The sequence below is a fragment of the Ovis aries genome, chromosome 2 (genome assembly GCF_016772045.2).
Source record: "Ovis aries strain OAR_USU_Benz2616 breed Rambouillet chromosome 2, ARS-UI_Ramb_v3.0, whole genome shotgun sequence".
NCBI lineage: Eukaryota > Metazoa > Chordata > Mammalia > Artiodactyla > Bovidae > Ovis > Ovis aries.
Genome location: NC_056055.1, coordinates 168,950,961 through 168,974,843, shown reverse-complemented (window position 1 = coordinate 168,974,843; position 23,883 = coordinate 168,950,961). Strand labels below are relative to the sequence as shown.

Genomic DNA, 23,883 nt, shown 5'->3' with positions numbered 1-23,883 from the left:
ATGTATATCTACCAAACATTCAATGCATTTATTCCCTGATACAGGGAATGCATCAACTTCACTGCACTGAATATTTTCCCATTGGCCATTGAAGATAAAAAAATCTAAGCTAAGTATATATGCATGCATGCTTAGTTGTGTCCAACTCTTTGTGATCTCATGGAACAGAGCCCATCAGGCTCCACTGTTCATTGGATTTTTTCAGGCAAGTATACTGAAGTGGGTTGCTATTTCCTACTCTAGAAGCTAAGTGAAGATGGCCTATATTCTGGATAGAAACAAAAATAAATAATCATAAACTTCTAATTTTAAGATTTTGCATTATTTTTATCAGAAAATTCATATAACATTTGAAGATTAAATAATGATTACACCAAAATTCCACAAACAGCATAATAACCAATATACCTTTTAAATTATGTGGGAATATCAAACATGTCAACAAAGCGATGTGTCTCAATTACATTTTTTAAAACTATGAGTTGGTCATAGAGTTTATGCACCTTCCAGTTTGTCATAAAAATCAGTCACTGTAGAACGAAAGTCTGGCACTCATAATTTATATTACAACTCTTATTCACCAAAATGAGGTTGTCTACATATTTTAAATGTGTGTTATATGAAAAACTTACAGTCTTTCTTGAAATATAATTTAAAGGAATTCAACATAAACTATCAAAATAGGCATAATAAGAGGTAAAATTTCAAAACTGTGAAACTGGTTTATTAGTACATAGTAAAACCCTGGCAATAGATTGTTCTTTTTGTAACTCTACAAAGTGTATTTTTAAAAGCTTCCAGAGTTTCTGCTCAACTTGATTCAACTATATTATTGCAAAATACGAGTTTACTTAACAAGGATCTGAGAATTTTAGCCCTTTTCCAGGCAAACCCAAGTAGCTGTTCAGATTACTTAAGCATAAAAAATAATACAAAATTCTACTTTTTTGGGGGGGGCGGATAAAGCTCCTTTTAACTGAATGAGACTCTATATCTAAATTCAGCACTCCACGTACTATGTATTTGTGGATAGGTGCACACTTTAAATTGGCTTTTGTTTTAAAGGTATGCAGGTGTTTGGTTTAACATATATAGTGCTTTTCATCTAGTCTTTCTAATTTTATCTCCTGCCTGACCCTTTCCCACTGTCAAATGATTAAGCAGCTTCTAAGCAGGAGCTTTAGAAATTTAGTAGATGGTAACTGCTAGTTTCTCAAGAGGCAGGTCAGGTTGTCTGGTATTCCATCTCTTGAAGAATTTTCCACAGCTTATTGTGATCTGCACAGTCACAGGCTTTGGCGTAGTCAATAAAGCAGAAGTAGATATTTTTTCTGGAACTCTTGTTTTTTCGATGATCCGGCGAATATTGGCAATCTCATCTCTGGTTCCTCTGCCTTTTCTAAAACCAGCTTGAACATCTGGAAGTTCACGGTTCACATATAGCTTAAGCCTGGCTTGGAGAATTTTGAGCATTACTTTACTAGCATGTGAGATGAGTGCAATTGTGTGGTAGTTTGAGCATTCTTTGGCATTGCCTTTCTTTGGGATTGGAATGAAACTGACCTTTCCCAGTCCTCTGGCCAGTTCTGAGTTTTCCATATTTCCTGACATATTGAGTGCAGCACTTTCATAGCATCATCTTTCATGATTTGAAACAGCTCAACTGGAATTCCATCACCTCCATTAGCTTTGTTCATAGTGATACTTCCTAAGGGCCACTTGACTTTGCATTCCAGGATGTCTGGCTCAAGGTGAGTGTTCACACTACTGTGATTATCTGGGTTGTGAAGATCTTTTTTTGACAGTTCTTCTGTGTATTCTTGCCACCTCTTCTTAGTATCTTCTGCTTCTGTTAAGTCCATACCATTTCTGTCCTTTATTGAGCCCATCTTTGCATGAAATGTTCCCTTGGTATCTCTAATTTTCTTGAAGAGATCTCTAGTCTTTCCTATTCTATTGTTTACCTCTATTTCTTTGCAGTGATTGCTGAGGAAGGCTTTCTTATCTTTTCTTGCTATTCTTTGGAACTTTGCATTCAAATGGGTATATCTTTCCTTTTCTCCTTTGCTTTTCACTTCTCTTCTTTTCACAGCTATTTGAAAGGCCTCCTCAGACAGCCATTTTGCTTTTTTGCATTTTTTTTTTCCCTTGGGGATGATCTTGATCCCTGTCTCATGTACAATGTCACAAACTTACGTCCATAGTTCATCAGGCACTCTGTCTATCAGATCTAGTCCCTTAAATCTATTTCTTACTTCCACTGTTTAATCATAAGGGATTTCATTTAGGTCATACCTGAATTGTCTAGTGGTTTTTCCCACTTTCTTCAATTTCAGTATGAATTTGGCAATAAGGAGTTCATGATCTGAGCCACAGTCAGCTCCCAGTCTTGTTTTTACTGACTGCATAGAGCTTCTCCATCTTTGGCTGCAAAAATAGAATCAATCTGATTTCAGGATTGACCATCTGGTGATGTGCATGTGTAGAGTCTTTTCTTGTGTTGTTGGTAGAGGGTGTTTGCTATGACCACTGTGTTTAAAACACTATTAGTCTTTGCCCTGCTTCATTCTGTACTCCAAGGCCAAATTTGCCTGTTACTCCAGGTGTTTCTTGACTTCCTACTTTTGCATTCCAGTCCCCTATAATGAAAAGGACATCTTTTGGGGGGTGTTAGTTCTAAAAGGTCCTGTAGGTCTTCATAGAACTATTCGACTTCAGCATCTTCAGCATTACTGGTCAGGGAATAGACTTGGATTATCATGATATTGAATGGTTTGCCTTGGAAATGAACAGAGATCATTCTGTCATTTTTGAGATTGCATCCAAGTACTACATTTTGGACTCTTTTGTTGACTCTGATGGCTACTTCATTTCTTCTAAGAGATTCCTAACCACAGTAGTAGATAAAATGGTCATCTGAGTTAAATTCACCCATTCCAGTCCATCTTAGTTCACTGATTCCTAGAATGTTGACGTTCACTCTTGCCATCTCCTGTTTGACCACTTCCAATTTGCCTTGATTCATTACCTAACTTTCCATATTCCTATGCAATATTGCTCTTTACAGCATCAGACCTTGCTTCTATCACCAGTCACATCCACAACTGGGTGTTGTTTTTGCTTTAACTCAATCCCTTCATTCTTTCTGGAGTTATTTCTCCATTGATCTCTTGAGAAACCTGTATGCAGGTCAGGAAGCAACAGTTAGAACTGGACATGGAACAACAGACTGGTTCCAAATAGGAAAAGGAGTATGTCAAGGCTGTATATTGTCACCCTGCTTATTTAACTTATATGCAGAGTACATCATGAGAAATACTGGGCTGGAAGAAGCACAAGCTGAAATCAAGATTGCCAGGAGAAGTATCAACAACCGCAGATACGCAGATGACACCACACTTACGACAGAAAGTGAAGAAGAAATAAAGAGCCTCTTGATGAAAGTGAAAGAGGAGAGTGAAAGTGTGGGCTTAAAGCTCAACATTCAGAAAACGAAGATCATGGCATCCGGTCCCATCACTTCATGGGAAATAGATGGGGAAACAGTGGAAACAATGGCTGATTTTATTTTGGGTGGGCTCCAAAATCACTGCAGATGGTGATTGCAGCCATGAAATTAAAAGATGCTTACTCCTTGGAAGGAAAGCTATGACCAACCTAGGGAGCATATTGAAAAGCAGAGACATTACTTTGCCAACAAAGGTTCATCTAGTCAAGGCTATGGTTTTTCCAGTAATCATGGATGTGAGAGTTGGACTATAAAGAAAACTGAGCACTGAAGAATTGGTGCTTTTGAACTGTGGTGTTGGAGAAGAGTCTTGAGAGTCCCTTGGACTGCAAGTAGATCCAATCAATCCATCCTAAAGGAGATCCATCCTGGGTGTTCATTGGAAGGACTGATGTTGAAGCTGAAACTCCAATATTTTGGCCATCTGATGAGAAGAGCTCACTCATTTGAAAATACCCTGATGTTGGGAAAGACTGAGGGCAAGAGGAGAAGGGGACGACAGAGGATGAGATGGTTGGATGGCATCACCAACTCAATGCACGTGAGTTTGCGTAAACTCCAGGAGTTGGTGATGGACAGCAAGGCCTGACGTGCTGCAGTTTATGGGGTCACAAAGAGTCAAACATGACTGAGTGACTGAACTAAACTAAACTGCTAGTTTGGCTCATCACATTTCCACAGATATGGCTGCTAAAGAGAAAATGTGTGCTTAGTCTAGTTTGACTCTCTGTGACCCCATCGACTATAGTGTACCAGGCACTTCTGTCCATGGGATTTTACAGGTAAGGATCCTGGAATGGATTGCCATTCCCTCCACCAGGGGGTATTTCCAACCTAGGGCTTGAACCTAGTCTCCTGTGTCTCCTGCATTGGCAGGTGGATTCTTTACCACTAGTACCACCTGGGAAGCCCATCAGACAATGAGTGCAAATAAATTTTAAGGAAATTCGTTCAAGTCCTATCGGGGTGATGTGGAGGATATGTGTTGCAGCCATCCTGTGTCTACTTTACAACCAAGGAACTCTGACACTAGAAACTTCTCTTATTTAGAGGCTGCAAGGGGAATTTAGCCATTCTCTCCTCTGGAGAGAAATATTGTCTTTATTACCCAGAAATGTAAATAAGTCTGAGCAAATTGTTAATGCTAGAATGATCTCCTAACCGAGACTGTTTGCTGTAATCTAATTTCCTTTGTTCCACCCAAAGTGTCCTACTCATAGGGCTCTGGAGCCATTATATATCTTTAGGTTACAACTGATTTCACGTCTTCATCTAGCAAACTTACTTATATTTCCAAAACCATAACAGAGGTCAACCTACTCTCTGAATGCTTTTTATTTATGGTAAATACTTAGATTTACCTGTCTCATTTCTTTCTTTCTTCTTCTTTTTTTTTTTTAGCAATTATCCTCCAATTAAAAATAAATACATAAATATCTGTCTCATTTATCATTCTGTTTTTGCCTATCTTGGCATCTATGAAAATATTCCATAGTAACTGATTGTATTTTTTGGTCAATCTTATCAACTACACTGTAGGCCCCTTGAGGACAAATCTCACTTTACAGATTCAACTATGAAAGACAAACTTTGACAGCTTGTTAAATTAATTTACTTTTCTAAATCTGAATTTTCCCTGTGTGAAATGAGCCTATCATAACCTAACTTATCATAAAATATATCCTATAAAATCTGAAAAACGCATCATACCTAGAATTCTACTTCTTTTTCCCTGGCAATGATTCATAATGCTTATTGAAAGGCCAGTTTTGTTATGAATTTTGTTATGAAGGGGAAAAACAAGTACAGATTTGTTTTTCTACATCAGGTCCTTGATGTTTTTATAAAGTATTTTAGAAAAGTTCATTTCTTGGCAATTTGCAGCTAATGTCTGCATCTATAAATTATTAGCAGAGTGTTCTTATTGTTATGTATTCTTCCCGTTCAGACTACCTCCTTTCTACTGAAAACAAAGGTGTTAAAACCAATAATTCTACTGACTGTAGCATCTGTGGTAGGTTTTTTATCTGTTAATGGGCAAATAGGCCGCTTCCATATTTTAGCTAATGGCACTGCACTGCACATATCTTTTCAAATTATTGTTTTTCTTATATTAGGAGTAGACTTGCTAGATCATATGGTAGTTATAATTATTTGAGGAACCTCCATATAGTTTTTCATAGTGGCTATATCAATTTACATTCCCACCAACAGTGCACAAGAGTTCTCTTTCCTCCACATCCTCATCCCAACACTTGTTATTTCTTGTCTTTTTTGATGATAGTCATTCTGATTGGTGTGAGGCCAGCATTATCATGATAACAAAACCAGACAAAGGAACTACAAAAAAGAAAATTATAGGCTAATATCCCTGATGAACCTAGATGCAAAAATTCACAACAGATTATTAGTAAGTCAAATTCAATGATACATAAAAAGGATCGCCTGTCACAGTTCAGGTTGGCTTTATTCTAGGAATGCAAGTATAGTTCAATATCCACAAATCAACCAACATAATACAACACATTAATAAAACAAAGGATAAAAATCACATGATAATCTTGAGAGAGCTCATCCTTAGGTAGGTTTATTAGGAGTCTGAGGCTCTTGAGGTGGAAGGGGTCTGAGGCTCTCAAGGAGGAGAAAAGGACAAACTTTTTTTTCTACATTGCTTTGTCTTAGTCAATTTAACAATGTATCTTGCTCAAAGACATATTTTTCCTTAACAAGAACCTTCTGAATAATCTTGATATTTTAAGATGTATGATTCAAATGAATTCTTTTTAACTGCTGAGTAATACTCCATTGTGTATATGTACCAAAGCTTTCTTATCCATTCATCTGCTGATGGACATCTAACTGGAGCCGATTATACAGAGTGAAGTAAGCCAGAAAGAAAAACACCAATACAGTATACTAACACATATATATGGAATTTAGGAAGATGGCAATGACGACCCTGTATGCAAGACAGGGAAAGAGACACAGATGTGTATAACGGACTTTTGGACTCAGAGGGAGAGGGAGAGGGTGGGATGATTTGGGAGAATGACATTCTAACATTTATACTATCATGTGAATTGAATCGCCAGTCTATGTCTGACGCAGGATGCAGCATGCTTGGGGCTGGTGCATGGGGATGACCCAGAAAGATGTTATGGGGAGGGAGGTGGGAGGGGGGTTCATGTTTGGGAATGCATGTAAGAATTAAAGATTTTAAAATTTAAAAAATAAAAAAAATAAAATAAAAAAACAAAAACAAAAACAAAACAAACAAAAAAAAAGATGTATGTGTGGGAGTGGGTCTGGTAAGATCTTTCTATTGTTAGTTCTAATCCTGTTATCTTTTATATTGTGGGAGTGGGTCTGTAAGACCCCTTACTGTAATAAGGTATATATAGCTCCCTTGCTAAGACTAGTTAGGGAGGCATTCTCTGTTCCCCTTCTGATGTCTATGTGAGAAGCTTTCTCTGTCCCTTTTTACTCTAATAAAACTCTGCTACACAAAAGCTCTTTAGTGACCAAGTCTAGCACCTGCTCCTGAAGCTAGATCTACTCCTTTGGAGGTTATGAGTCCTACATCATTCACCAAAAGCTATCAATCTCAATAGATTCAGCAAAAGCATTTGACAAAATTCAACATCCTTTCAAAATAAAAACTCTCAAAGAAGTTGGTAAAGAGGGAATGCATCTTAATGTAATAAAGGTCATTTATGACAAACTCACAGCTAACATCACACTCAATAGCAAAAAGCTGAAAGGCTTTCCTCTAACATCAGGAACACGATTAAGATGTCCACTCTCATCATTCTTGTTTAACATACTCTTTCAAGTTCTAGACGCAGAAATCAAGTAAGAAAAAGAAGATGCATACAATTTAGAAGGCAAGAATTTAAACTGTCACTATTTGAAGATGACTTGATACTATATGCAGAAAACTCTAAAAACTTGACCATAAACAAATTAAAGTTGTAGAATGCAATATTTATACAGAAATATGTTGCATTTATATATGCAGATAACTATCAGAAAATTTTTAAAAAGTCCTATTTACAATTGCATCAAAAATAATAAAGTTGTAAAATAATAAATACAAAAATAATATTTAATCAAAATTATACTCTAGAAACTATAATACATTAATGAAGTAAACTGAAGATAATGCAAATAAATGGAAAGGGATCTGTTGTTCATGGATCAGAAGAATTAATATTGTTAAAATGTCCTTGCTACCAAAAGCAATACACAGATTAAATACAATCCCTATTAAAATACCCATAACACTTTTATTGAATGAGAAAAAAATCACCCTAAAATGTTTATAGAACCACAAAAGATCCTGAATATACAAGAAAACCAGAGAGAAACGAACAAAGCTGGAAGAATCATGCTCCCTGAGTTCAGACTATACTGCAAAGCTATAGTAATCAAAAAAGTGTGTTACTGGCTCAGAAAACAAGAGCTATAGATCAGTAAAAGAAATAAAGAGCACAGAAATAAATCTACATACTCTGGTCAATTAATCTATAATGAAGGAGGCAAGAACATACAATGGGGAAAGATAGTTTCTTCAATAAGTGGTAGTAAGAAAACTGGACAGCTTCAAAAATGAGTGAAGAACATCAAGCAAATACCAAGAATCATGAATACCTGATACATTCTATGAATGGTATTTGCTTGATTTTCACTCACTAGGAATGTGCTACTCTTTCTTTTTTCACTTGGTTAGTGCATCCTCATCTTTTAAGACTCACAGCAGCATCCTTTCCAGAATATTTTCCCTGAACCTTAGACTGAGAGTAACATGCTTCCTCTGGTCTCTGGCACATATCTGTCTCAGGAGGTTTACTCTAGGTGTTATATTCATAAACATTATATATTCATTATCTTCCTCCCCAGTTAGACTGAAAGCTACCCAGGGGCAAGAATCTTGCTCCTTCATGTGTGTCATCTCACCACTGCCTGGGATTGTTTCTATTAATATGATAACATAGAATTTAAAAAAAAAAATTTGAACATATACTGAACTTGTAAGGTAAATTATCAGAGTTCATGATGGTCTAGACATTGTCTTAGACAATATCAGACTTTTCTTGTACTATATCTTGGGTTCAAAATTGGCTTTATCATTTGCTAGATGTATGACAGTAACAGATTACATATCTATTATCACTTCAGTTTCTTAATTTGTAAAGAGGGGGAATATTACATCTATTTCAAATGGCTATTTAAGGACTAAATGAGGTAAAACATGAACCACACACAATTGTGGCTAAAACACACCAAAAAATCTGGCTTTTTAAAAAAAATATTTGTGATGCTACATAATCAAAAGATAATTAAAATTTATTCTAACCAGAAGACTTAGTTTATAATCATGGATCTTTTATGTATTTGGGATATTTTGTTACCCTCAGTTGTCCCTTCTACAGATTTAAGAGAAACCACTACTGACATATACCTTCCACTTTAACTGATTTGTAAAGATCAAATATTATTACCATACTAATTATAGTTGTCACATATTGATGCCTTTTTATATTTCAAAAACCATGGTAAAGGTTTTCCTGACACTATTTAATTTTACCTTGATGAAGATTCTGTTGGCTAGGTGTAGTTTAAATTTTATGAAGATAAATTGAGACTTAAATAGTTTTATTAACTTTTTCAAAACCACAGAATTGATAAATTGTAGGTTAACATTTAACTTCTAACTCCAAAATCCACCCCTTGAAACACTGCACCCAGATAAAATAAAATACATAAAACATAATGCTCTACATAAAGCAATATGAAAGTTTTTATTAAATTATGAATAGATAACCAATGGGAATTTGCTGTATGGCTCAGGAAACTCAAACAGGGGTTCTGTATCAGCCTAGAGTGATGGGATGGAGAGGGAAATGGGAGGGAGGTTCAAAAGGGAAGGGGTATTTGTTATCTATGGCTGATTCATGTTGAGGTTTGATAGAAAATAACAAAATTCTGTAAAGCAATTATACTTCAATAAAAAAATAAACTTAAAATTAAAAAAATAATAGCTGCCAATTTCAGTGGTAATCATTCTGTATTTAGTCTTATAAACTAGAAAGGTTGCATTAATTCAATTTTTCAGTTCTGGTCAACTCATTCACTCAGTCGTGTCTGACTCTTTGCGACCTCATGGACTGCAGCACACCAGGCCTCCCTGTCCATCATCAACTCCTGGAGTTTACTCAGACTCATGTATATTGAGTTGGTGATGCCATCTAAACATCTCATCCTCTGTCATCCCCTTCTCCTTCCACCTTCAATCTTTTCCAGCATTAGGGTCTTTTCAAAGGAGTCAGTTCTTTGCATCATGTGGCCAAAGTATTGGAGTTTCAGCTTGAGCATGTCCTTCCAATGAATATTCAGGATTGATTTCCTTTAGGATGGACTGGTTGGATCCCCTTGCTGTTCAAGGGACTCTCAGGAGTCCTCTCCATCGGACCATAGTTCAAAAGCATCAATCCTTCAGCATTCAGCTCTCTTTATATTCCAACTTTCACATCCAAACCTGACTACAGGAAAAATCATAGCCCTGATTAGATGGACCTTTGAGCGTTTGCCTCTAATGTGGGAGACCTGGGTTCGATCCCTGGGTCAGGAAGATCCCCTGGAGAAGGAAATGGCAATCCACTCCAGTATTCTTGCCTGGAGAATCCCATGGACGGAGAAGCCTAGTAGGTTACAGTCCACGGGGTCACAAAGAGTGGGACACGACTGAGCGACTTCACCTTACCTTACCTTTGTTGACAAAGTAATGTCTCTGCTCTTTAATATGCTCTCTAGGTTGGTCATAACTCTTCTTCCAAGGAGCAAGTGTCTTTTAATTTCAAGGCTGCACTCACCATCTGCACTGATTTTGGAGCCCAGAAAAATAAAGCCTGTCACTGTTTCCCCATCTATTTGCCATGAAGTGATGAGACCATATGCCATATCTTAGTTTTCTGAATGTTGTAATTCAGCTTTAGGCAGCACAAATGATTAAGAACTTCTGTGAATGAAACACTTGATTATCAGCTTTAAGAAAATTAAAAATAACAAAAATAGAAGACAGTTATCAGGTGCTTTAAACTGCATATTCTTAAGTTGAAACATTATTAAAATCATATCACTAATCAAAGGTTTTTGAGATATTAATACCAAAAAGTACAGTAATACTACATTTCTTATTTTTATATTCAAAAGATAGTAACTTTTTCCTTTGTCTTTTTCATCTCATCTTTTTAATATAACTCTCATACGGGATCTACATGTATCTGGACCTATGATTTTCATAATTTTATCCTTAGGCTTTCAAGAGAAAAGTATAAAGGATATTCTGGCATTATCAAAATTCAAAGAATGCTAGGTCAAAAAGTTACCAAGAAAACCCATTTGAGTAAATTTTTTTTCTTTTTTTCATGCATGAGATTTTTTTATTCTGAGAATATTCTTCCCTAGATATTAGCTCTGCAAGGATGAGTGGTTAAGTGTTCTGAAAATAGGTACCACCTACCTCAAAAGATGCTAATGGGAAAAATGAATACAAATATTTTATAACTAAAAGCCTGTGGCTTATGGGCAGGGAACATATAAGCCCTAAAAAGGGAAGTGGAAAATGTAGGTATTAATCTAGATTTTAAGACAAAAAAATCTTTTCTCTCGTGGATACAAGATAACTGACACTAAGATATATATTTTTAACTTTTAAATTACCAAGGTAATGAAAACAATGTTTCTTATATAATTTGTTTATAAACATTAATAAATAAGAATGGTGATGAGATGAATTACTGCTGTAGCTGCCACATATATTTTAGACAGAAAGTCTACTAAGGTATTAATTTTCTCAATGAGCCATGTAATATACAGAGTTCAAGGGATGAAGTTCCTAGAGCTAATACATGGCAAAGTCAGAATCTGAATAAATCAGTCTCATTCCTAAAATTTCCTTCTATGCCATACTGCTTATATAATTTTAAATATGTTTCTGTATTTCTATTGATTTGTTTTGCATTCTTGATGCTGTCCTATGAATGGGCACAGAACAGAACTAGGATGAGAAATTTATTAAGGGTTTCCCTAGTGGCTCAGCTGGTAAAGAATCTGCCTACAATGCAGGAGATCCAGGTTCAATCCCTGGCTGGGGAAGATCCCCTGGAGAAGGAAATGGCAACCCACTCCAGTATTCTTGCCTGGAAAAACCAATTGACAGAGGACCCTGGTGGACTATAGACCATGGTGTTGCAAAGAGCTGGACACAACTGAGCAACTAAGCACAAATATGAGAAATTTTTTAATAGATTGGATCCAGTGAAAACATAGGGCCACATCAGTCAAAACAAAAAGTTGACATTTGTGCCATAAGTGTAGTCGATCAGAGGCAGAGACCCACCCAGTTATATAGCAGGAATCCTGAACCTGAGCCAGGAGACTATAGAACTGAGAGTCAGACAGCAAGGAAGCTTAGACAAAATGGAGTCTATAGCTTGGTGTCACTGTGCAGTCCAGGAAGCAGCAACCATGGCATCACCTGGCAATCTGTTGCAAATGCATAATTTCAGGGCCCCATAGAAATAGAATCTGCATTTTACCAAGATCTCCAGATATTTTACAGGTATTAAAGTTTGAGAAGAAGCAGACTATGGCTCTAGAAAACAAAATTTCAAATAGTCATATATTATAATAAACAATAGCTCTCTGGAGAAATAATATGCAGAGAACAAGAATGGACAGTGATACAAGGTAGCAATTCTCATATATGCTTTAACTACTGGTTTAGAACCAGTCTCCGATTGAAATGGGCATGCTTTAAACTTAAAATCAATCCATTTAAAAGATTTGTTCCAGAACAGTTTTTCTCCTGAGGAGAGTCAAATTTTAACACCAAAAATATCTACAATAGAAAGATTCTCAAACTCTGGCCATCTTCCCCTTTGATTACCCTCGTCCCACTTATAGTTTTGTGAGTAACTCTCTTCTGTGACTTCTGTGTAGATTTTGGCAAGGAAAAAAATTCCCCTCCACTTTTGAATACTTTAGTGTAATGCCTGTTAAAGCAGAAAAAACAATCAACTCTATTTCTTTTGATTACTTGCAATTTGGTAGCCAATTTTATTACAAGCCCAACATGAGAAGCACCAGGAGGCCCTGTTTGCTGACTATATCAATTCTTTTTCAAATTGTTCAACACATTTCAAAGTCTCAGCATACAAATTACTTGCTTTTTTTCAACATAAGAGTGAGGAAAGGGTACATAAATCTTTAGGAAATGAGGCCGTTGAAACAGCCAGAATAACGCTATTGTCAATGTAGTAAAAAGTCACTTTAACACTTCTATAAAATTCTTATAAAAGTAAAAATGTCTTTAATAAATCCAGTGACCCTGATATAAATACAAGATTGCTATATACATACCACATACCTTTGCAAATGTTCTAAAAGCCTTTATGCAGAATTGCACTAATTCAAGTGATCTCTGTAATGAGGGAATACAGCTATTTTATTATCATAATTTTATTGCTGACCCATTAAAGAAAAGATAGTAATGAATCTTTGAATTATCGTAGCTCTCTAATATTCATCAAGGAAGGGATTCAAAACAGTGCCATTTCAGAAGTGCTGGTTTCTCAGTAATAACAATTTCAAGCTAACATGACTAAAAGTTTCATTTTTGGTCTAGATGCCATTTTGAACAGAAAATAAAACCCAAGAACTTAGGGAAAAGTGCTAAAGAAAAATGTTACATGAACAAAGAGTTTGCCCATAGATATGCAAACAAGCAAAAATTATAGTTGAGTTTTGACACCCAGATAAAACAATATCCAAGTGGTCAAAATGATCTAGTAATTAGAATGATCTAGATTTTCAATTTGAAGATGTCAGTCCAATGCAAACATAAAGAAAATGTAACATTTATATATGCGATAAATATATTAAATCACAATTTTCACTATGAGTTTGGTAGTATTAGTATCTCCACTGTACAGTTGGGGAAACTCTAGTGTTTTATCTTCCCAGACTCCCAGAGCTCTCTCAGACTCAAGGAGACAGCTGGAGTCTACCTGAAGGAATCCTCCCGGCATGACAGCTGGGGTAATAAAAAGATTTACATCTGTTCCATGACAATAAAGGAATACTGTACTCTGTTTCATAACATCCAGCATCTTGCAAACTGTTGTTTCATATGTATTGTCAGTTTTGTTACATCGTGCCACTTACTCTTGGCTGGTAGTGGTAGACACTTAGTAACTTCCACATAAGATGATACCATTCTTGGCTTAAAAATCTTTAATTCCTATTTCACTCGGTAACAGCCAAGTCCTAATGTAGGTCTACAGGTCCTTATGTTGTCTGGGTTCTGTTATCACTCATAACTCATTTTACCTTTGCTCTCCCATTCATGTAGCTCTAGCCACAATTAGCGCCTTAGCTTTGGTTAAATGTTAGCCATGCTCTGTCTGGGGTATTCTTTCCCTGGGTAATCACATGGCTGGCTCTTCAAATATTACATTCTTATCAAGGAATGCTGTAGCAATCCATCTAAACATAAAATCTAATGTGATGGTCCTTTTTCCCTTTTCCTCATTTTTCTTCTTCAGTTCAGTTCAGTCCCTTAGTCGTGTCCGACTTTTTGCGACCCCATGAATTGCAGCACTCCAGGACTCCCTGTCCATCATCAACTCCCAGAGTTTACTCAAACTCACATCCATCGAGTCAGTTATGCCATCCAGCCACCTCATCCTCTGTCGTCCCCTTCTCCTCCTGCCCCAATCCCTTCCAGCTTCAGTGTCTTTTCCAATTAGTCAACTCTTCACATGAGGTGGCCAAAGTATTGGAGTTTCAGCTTTAGCATCATTCCTTCCAAAGAACACCCAGGATTGATCTCCTTTAGAATGGACTGGCTGGATCTCCTTGCAGTCCAAGGAACTCTCAAGTGTCTTCTCCAACACCACAGTTCAAAAGCATCAATTCTTCGGTGCTCAGCCTTCTTCACAGTCCAACTCTCACATCCATACATGACCACTGGAAAAACCATAGCCTTGACTAGATGGACCTTTGTTAACAAAGTAATGTCTCTGCTTTTTAATATTCTATCTAGGTTGGTCATAATTAGCACTTATTAATATTATTGTATATATTTCTAAGCATATGCATATATACATGCTCAGTAGCTTCAGTCATGTCCAACTCTTTGTGATCCTAATGACTGTAGCCCTCCAGGCTCCTCTGTCCATGGGGATTCTCCCCAGTCAAGAATACTAGAGTAGGTAGCCATGACCTCCTCCAGGGGATCTTCCCAACCCAGGGATAAAACTCCTGTCTCCTGCATTGAGGCTGATTTTTTACCCACTGAGTAACCTAGGAAGCCTATATATATATATGGACTGGCTGGATCTCCTTGCAGCCAGTCCAATAGAGAAGACTCTTGATAGAATCCCTTGGACTGCAAGGAGATCCAGCCAGTCAGAGATCAACCCTGGGTGTTCTTTGGAAGGAATGATGCAAAAGCTGAAACTCCAGTACTTTGGCCACCTCATGCGAAGAGTTGACTCATTGGAAAAGACTCTGATGCTGGGAGGGATTGGAGGCAGGAGGAGAAGGGAACGACAGAGGATGAGATGGCTGGATGGCATCACTGACTCGATGGACATGAGTCTGAGTGAACTCCGGGAGTTAGTGTTGGACAGGGAGACCTGGTGTGCTGCGATTCACGGGGTCACAAAGAGTCAGACATGACTGAGCAACTGAACTGAACTGAACTGAACTGATATATATATATATATGTAAGCATGTTATTGTACCAAATCTAACCCTGGCTTATCTTTTACAGATTACATTCTAAGTCAGGTATATTTTTTCCCCATTTTATTTGTATTCTGATAATGCAGTAAGAATATAAGTGGTAACTGAAATGACTAAAAAGGTCAATAGAAGTCAAAATTTAACACAATGTAATTTCAATTATTTAAAAAATAGGGTAGATACTTCATCCAGCAGGTTAAAGAGTGCTGATTATTATTATCCATTGGGACTTATAAGTATGTATAAAACTAACTATATAGCAACCTCTTACCATTTTCTGAATAAAATAACAGGAAATTACAAGAAAAATACCATAAAAGCTACTGAGATATACAAAAACCTATCCTCTTGTTCACATATAAGCATAATTGCTTTCAGATATCCATGTAAAATGATTTAATTTAATGTAATTTTAGGTTTCATAAACTTGGCTCAGTTCAAGAAACTACTATGACATTAAATTTGCTTTTGATATAGAGTAAGAAAAGTCTCAGTATCCCAGAGTAACATACTACAGTTTGTTTCTGATGAAGAGTAATTATTCAGCTACCTGTATTTTCATCAAGTCTATTTGTACTTTTGGTTACAGTCAGAATTAGCAATAATTTTGGCAGTATGACAAATCAAGAATGGAGTATTAAAAACTAGTCATGAGATGAAAAACTTCAAATTGTTACCCTAAAACCATAATCTCTCAAAAGGTGAACAGAAATAAATACTTAACATGTCTAAACCATTTCTTGAGATAATGACATAGCACTTCAGCAACAGAATGGGCCTATCAGATCAGTCTAGGTACTGAACATCAATCAAGTTAAATGTAGTCTACTACACCCATATTGGAGTGGGTTAAACCAAGAATAATCATATACATCTTTTCATAATCAGTGTGATTTGTAAAGGCATTAATATTTAAATAAAATTTCCACAATTACTGCCATGGCTATGCATGAGCTTTTCCATTGTCCTAGTATAAATGCCAAATATGTGCCCATAAGATTAAAAAAAAAAATAAAGCAGGAAAGATGGGATATGGGGTGAAGGAAAATAAATGTAGAAGGCAATGCAAATAGATTTTGACATGTATACTGAAAACAGCAAATGACTACTTTGTGATTTTAAAATATCCTATTTTCTAAGCAGAAAATTATTCTCTTATTTAGTAAATTAAATTTCAAAGCAAAGGGGTACCAGAAAATGCAATAATCAAATATTAATAGTCTAAAATTTGTAACTCAAAACATTGCTACACATATAAAGATTACTCTATATCTTTCCAAAGAATTAGGCATAGTTGGAGTTTAATATCTTATTTTGTAGTAATGGTTTAGATGATTCAGAGTGCTTTTGTTGTTGTTTTAACAATATTAGTTGCAGAGGTCAATTAAGGGCAAGAAGTTTGTCTTAGAAGTCATGCATGTGAGATTTGCTACTGAATGTGTCTACAAACTTTGTCATAAGACAACCAAACTACAGGATATGCCCAGTGGTCCAGATCCTCTCATAAGAATGTCAAGACTTGGGGATTTCCTCCCCAATACTGAACATAAATAAATAATACTTATAAAGGCCTACATAACATCCCATTCCTTCCTTAGTATCCTATAAGGGGATAATGGCCAACACACTCTGAGGAAAGAAGTGACAGGCATAAATATGAAAAAAAGTGTTCACACTAAAAATATTGGACCTATAGTCCAATTTAAGGCTCTGTTCACAGAGCCTTAAATATTTTCAGTCATGTCTGACTTTTTGCGACCCCATGGACTTGTAGTCCACCAGGCTCCCCTGTCCATGGGATTCTCCAGGAAAGAATATTAGGGATCGAGCCTACGTCTCTTTTGTCTCCTGGATTAGTATGCAGGTTCTTTATCACTAGTACCACCTGGGAAGCCCCACAGTCTATATAGGGATGCTCCCAATTTAAAAACAGCCCTTCAAGATGATAGTAGATAACCATTTATCAGAAATTCATAGAGAAAGACATTTCTAAAATGAAAAGGGAGAGGAAGTACTTCCAATTAAATGGAAGACAAATCCTTTGAAAGAACAGATAATAAACCTCTATAATCTACTAATCTACTGTATTCAAGAAGGAGGTAACAAAAATGCTGAAAGAAGAAAGATTATCAATGAAAATGCAATGTAATGAGAAACTAGAAACTATGAAAAGGAACAAATCAAAATTAGAAAAATCAATTGCCAAGATAGAAACTGAGCTAAAGACTATGACTAGCTATCTAAATAGTGTAGAACAAATAATCTGGAAGATAGAATAATGGAAGTCCCCCAATCAGATGAGCAGACAGAAAGACAAATGGATAAATATAAAGCAATGCATGGGATCTATGGAATAATATGAAGTGTACCAACCTAAGCACAAAAGTGGTTCCAGAAGGAAAAGAAAGAGAAAGGGGAATGGAAAATGTATCTGAAGAAATTGTGGTTGAAATCTTCTCAAACACAAATAGAAATGTTTCCTATCCAGGTATTGGAAGCATAGAGGGTCCTCCAAAAAATGAACCCAAATAGAGCAACACCAAGACAAATTTAAAATGAGAAAAGTTAAAGGTAAAGAGATAATTCCAATGGTAGCAAGATAAAAACAAAGATTTAGTTATAAAGAATCTCCATAAGGCTATCAGCTGATAACTCTACAGTACCTTTGCAAGTCAGAAGGGAAGGGCAAGATATTTTTCAGTTCTAAAAGAGAAAAACTTACAACCAAGAATATTCCACTCAGAAAGTTTATCAATTAGAATAGACGAAACTAAGAATTTCTCAGGCAAGCAAAAAATTTTAAAAATTTGGCAATATTACATTTGACCTAAAGGGAATATTTGAATGTCTTCTTCAAATAGAAAAGAAGCAAGAATCTGTTTTATTTTTTTTAAAGTAAGAAAGACAAATATATAATAAAAATTGAAAACCACATATAAGTCAGTACATAGCCTAAAAACAATAAAAATGTTTATAAATGTGATTATAACTACACTTAACAATACAAGGATAAAGATGCAAAAACAAGACATCAAAATCACAAAATAGAAGAGAAGGGAGGAAAGAAACAGAAATTCTAGAATGTGTCATATGATTTTCAGTCTAAAGCAAGTGGATATAGTTATGGGTTAACATACTTGAAAATCAAGTTAACTATAAATCAAAAACAAGCAACATTTACACACACACAAAAGGAACCCAAGCATAATGCAAAAGAAAACCATTAAACCACAGAAGAAAAAAAAAGAAACAAAGAACTACAAAATCAGCTGAAAAACAAAGTCTAAAATGGAAATAAATATATACTTATTAATTATCAATGGACTAAATGGTTCAATCAAAAGACCTAGAGTGGCAGACTGATGAAAAAAAGAAGAAGAAAAAGAACCTACACTATGGTGACTATAACAGACTCACTTTAGGGTGAAAGGCACAGAGTGCAAAGGAAGAAATAAGATAAGATATTTCATGCAAATAAAAAGGACAGGAAAACAAGGGTATGAATAGTCACATCAGTAAAAATAGACTTTAAAGTGGAGTCCATAAAGAAAGACAGAGAAGGACACTATTTAATGATAAAGGGATCAATGCAAATAGAGGACATGATGCTCATTAATATATATGAATGCTAGGACATGAAACAAACCTCATCAAATTTAGGATAACAGAAATTATGTCAAGCATCTTTTCTGACCATGACAATATGAAAATAGAAATTAACTACAAAGAAAAATCTGAAAAAAAGTGATCACATGGAGACTAAACAACATGTTACTAAACTATCAGGTGGTCAAAAATAATAAGAAATTGGAAACTATCTTGAGACAAATGACAACCCAACCTTAAAAGTCTATGGGATTCAGCAAAAGCAGTTCTATGTGTGAAATTCAGAGCAATACAGGTCTTTAAGGCACACACACACACACAAAAAAAAAAACTAAAAATAAACAACTTAACCTACCACCTAAAAGAATTAAGAAAAGTATAAAAAACAAAACTCAAAGTCAGCAGAACAAAGGAAATAATAAATGTTAGAGAAGAAATAAATAAAATATAGATAAAAATAATAGAAAATATCAATAAAACCAAAAGCTAATATTTTGAAAAGGATAAACAAAATCAACAAATGTCTACACAGACTCACCAACAAAGAAAGAGAGAGGACACAAATTAACAAAGAAGAGAGATAACAATGATAATATAGAAATACAAAAAATCATAAGGAAATATTATGAGCTGGTATATGCCAACAAATTGGACAACACAGAAGAAATGGACAAATTTCTAGAAACATATAGCTTGCCAAGAATAGAGTCAAGAATAGCTGATATGAACAGATCGATCACTAGAAGTTAAACAGAATCTGTTTAAAAAAAAAAAAAAAAAAACTTTGTAAGCAAAAAAGTCCCAAGAAGTGGCTTCACTAGGAATTTCTACCAAATACACACAGAACTTACACTTATCTTAACTCTTCTCTAACTCTAAGCATTTTCAAAACCATTCTATGAAGCCACTATCACCCAAAGCCAGAAAAAAAACTTAGATTACAAGTCAGTATCTCTGATGAATATAGATGCCAAATCCTCAACAAAATGTTAGGAAACTAAATCCAGCAGTACATAAAAAGGATCATACACCATGAATCAACTTGGATTCATTCAAGAGTCACAAAGATGGTTCAATATATGCAAATCAATAAATGTGAAACACCACGTTAACCAAAGATAAGAGAAAAACCAGGTGATCATCTTAAAAGACACACAAAAAATCATTTGATAAAATTCAACATCCATTCATGACAAAAACTCTCATTAAACTACGTGTAGAGGGACCATAACTCAACATAATAAAAGCCATTATGACAAAGTCATAGCCAACATAATACTCACTGATGAAAAGTTGAAAAACTTCCCGCTAAATTTGAGAACAAGACAAGGATACCCACACTCACCACTTGTATTCAACATAGTACTGGAAGTACTAGTCACAGCAATCAGACAATAAAGAGAAATGAAATGTATCCAAATTGGAAAGGATGAAGAAAAATAACAAATACAGACTGCATGATACTTTATATAGAAAACCCTAAAGATGCCACCAAAAAACTATCAGAACTAAGAAATGAATTTAGCAAGGTAGCAGGATACATAATATATAAAAATGTTTATCTTTACACTAAGAATGAAATATCAGAAAAGAAAGTTTAAAAAATTCTGTTTAAAATTACATTGAAAGATTAAAAATAAAATACCTTAGAAATAAACTTAACCAAGGAAGTCGAAGACCTATATACTGAGAACTGTAAAACATTGTTTAAAAAAAAAGAAAGAAACTGAAGACAATTCAAGAAATGGAAAGATAATCTTGGAAGAAAGAATATTATTAAAATTCCCAAAGTAATCTACAGTTTTAATCCAATCCCTGTAAGATTATCTATGAAATTTTTCACAAAAATAAAATAATACTAAAATTTATATGGAACAACAGAAGACCCAAAACTGCTAAAGTAATCCTGAGGGAAAAGAACTGAGCAGGAGGCATAACCCTCCCAGGCTTCAGATACTTCTACAAAGTTACCATAATCAAAACAGCATGCTATCGGCACAAAATCAGACCTATAGATTAACGGAACAGAATATAGACCCCAGAAATAAACCCATAACCCTTTGGCTAGTTAATCTTTGAAAGAGAAAGCAGCATATATAATGGAGAAAAGATATATCTTCAGGAACTCGTGTTAAGAAAGCCAGATATCCTCAAGTAAGACAATGAAATTATAACATTCCCTCATACCACAAACAAAAATAAACTCAAAATGGCTTAAAAACCTAAATATAAGACATTATACCATAAAACTCCTAGAAGAGAGTATTGGCAAAACATTCTTTGATGTAAGTCCTAGCAATACATTCTTAGAGCAGTCTCTCAAGGTAAAAGAAATAAAAGCAAAAATAAACAAATGGAAACTAATTAAAAGCTTCTGAACAACAAGGAAACTATGAACAAGAAGGCGACCAGTGGAATAGGGTAAAATATTTTGAAACAATGTAACTGACAAATTAATTTCCAAAATATATGAACAGCTTTTACAAATCAATATCAAACAAACAACCTAATAAAAAAATGGGCAGAACACCTAAATAAATATTTCTCCAAAGAAGACAAATAGTCAACAAGCTCTTGGAAAGATTCTCAGTATCTCTAACAATTAAAGAAATGCAACTCAAAGACATAACGAGGTATTGCCTCACACCAGGCAGTATGACTATCATCAAAATGTCTAAAAATAATAAATGTTATACAGGGTGCTGAGAAAATGGAACACTCTTACACTGTTGGTGGGAAGGCAAATTGGTGGAACTACTATAGAAAACAGTATGGAGATACCTTAAAAAACTGAAAATACAACTTCCATAACATTCAGAAATCCCACCTCTAGGCACATATCCAGAAAAAAAGAAAACTGTAATTCAAAAAGATACATGTGCCTCAATGTTTGGCAGCACTTATTTAAAGCAGCCAAGATATTTAAGCAATTTAAATGTCTATCAACAGATCACTGGAATATTACTCATCTATAAAAAAATGAAATATTGTCATTTGCTGCAACATGGATGAACCTAGAGAATATGACTAACTGAAGCAAGTGAGAGAAGGAAAAATATTATATTAAAAAATACAAATGAATCTATTTACCAAATAGAAACAGACTCACAGACACAGAAAACAAACATTTTGTTCCCAAAGGAGAAAGGTGGATGGAAGTGATAAGAAAGAATATGGGATTAACACAAACACACAACTAGACATTCAGCAAAAATATACTGTATAATGCAGGGAACAATATTCAATATCTCATAACAACCTATAATAGAAATAATATATAGTTTTAAAAATATTTAAATATACTATATAATACATATATATACATATATTAAAAAACTGAATCATTTTGTCATACTCCTGAGACTAAACAATATTGAAAGTCAACTATATTTTAATTTAAAAAAAAGAAAGTTATTTTGGATTTGAAAAAACTTTGGAAAAAGGTAGAACAGTTATAGTAGGGTTATCAAAGTAAAACTGTGTTGTGTTTAGTATGAGAGCAGTGAAGAGATGTAAGGAGTAATTCTGATGAAAAAGTTACTAGGAACAGGAAAATGTACTCAGATATGAAAGGAAATTTGGCATATTTCAAACGTTTGCCACTGTAAACCATTGTCTGGATTGGACAGAAGCTTGTTTTTTTTTTTTTTTTTTTCTCTAAACTTCGTTGTTTAAAACAGATAATTACTGAAGGTATTAAGAAGAAATGGTAAGAATATACAGAAACTATACAAAAAAAGATCTTCAGTTCAGTTGCTCGCTAGTGTCTGATTCTGCAAACCCATAGACTGCAGCACACCAGGCTTCCATCTGCATCACCAACTCCCAGAGCTTACTTAAACTGATGCCCATTCAGTCAGTGATGCCATCTAACCAACTCATCCTCTTTCATCGCCTTCAACTTCCGCTTTCAGTCTTTCCCAGCATAAAGGTCTTTTCCAATAAGTCAGTTCTGCACATTAGATAGCCAAAGTATTGGAGTTTCAACTTCACTATCAGTCCATACAATGAATATTCAGGACCAAACTCCTTTAGGATTGACTGGTTTGATCTCCTTGCAGTCCAAAGGACTCTCAAGAGTCTTTTCCAACACCACAGTTCAAAAGCATCGATTCTTCAGCACTCAGATTTCTTTATAGTCTAACTCCCACATCCAAACATGACTACTGGAAAAACCATAGCTTTGACTAGACAGACTTTTTTGGCAAACCAATGTCTCTGCTTTTTAATACATTGATACATTGGTCATAGCATTTCTTCCAAGGAGTAAGCATCTTTTAATTTCAGGGCTGCAATCACCATCTGCAGTGATTTTGGAGCCCAAGAAAATAAAGTCTTCCACTGTTTCCATTGTTTCCCTGTGTATTTGCCATGAAGTGATGGGGCTTAGAAGTGATACCATGATCTCAGTTTTCTGAATGTTGAGCTTTAAGCCAACTTTTTCACTCTCCTCTTTCACACTTATCAAGAGGCTCTTTAATTCTTCTTCATTTTCTGCCCTAAAGGTTGTGTCATCTGCATATCTGAGGTTATTGATATTTCTTCCAGCAATCTTGATTCCAGCTTGTGCTTCATCCAGCCTGGCATTTCACATGATGTACTCTGCATACAAGTTAAATAAGCAGGGTGACAATATACAGCCTTGACATACTCCTTAACCAATTTGATACCAGTCTGTTGTTCCATGTCTGGTTGTAACTGTTGCTTCTTGACCTGCATACAGATTTCTCAAGAGGCAGGGCAGGTGGTCAGGAATTCCCTTCTCTTTCAGAATTTACCACTGTTTGTTGTGATCCACACAGGCAAAGGCTTTGGGATAGTCAATAAAGCAGAAGTAGATGCATTTCTGGAATTCTCTTGCTCTTTTGATGATCCAACAAATGTTGGCAATTTGATCTCTTATTCCTCTGCCTTTTCTAAATTCAACTTGAACATCTGGAAGTTCATAGTTCATGTAC

At 35.2% G+C, this 23,883-nt stretch overlaps 1 protein-coding gene and 1 non-coding gene across 2 annotated transcripts in view; one reads left to right on the top strand and one right to left on the bottom strand.

The window, feature by feature from the left end:
* LRP1B (LDL receptor related protein 1B) overlaps window positions 1–23,883 on the bottom strand; it is a 2,196,232-nt gene that overhangs the window by 1,293,827 nt on the left and 878,522 nt on the right. The gene's annotated exons all lie outside the window — the stretch shown is intronic.
* TRNAC-ACA (transfer RNA cysteine (anticodon ACA)) lies at window positions 11,594–11,665 on the top strand. The gene has a single exon. It is a non-coding gene; the product is annotated as a tRNA-Cys (tRNA).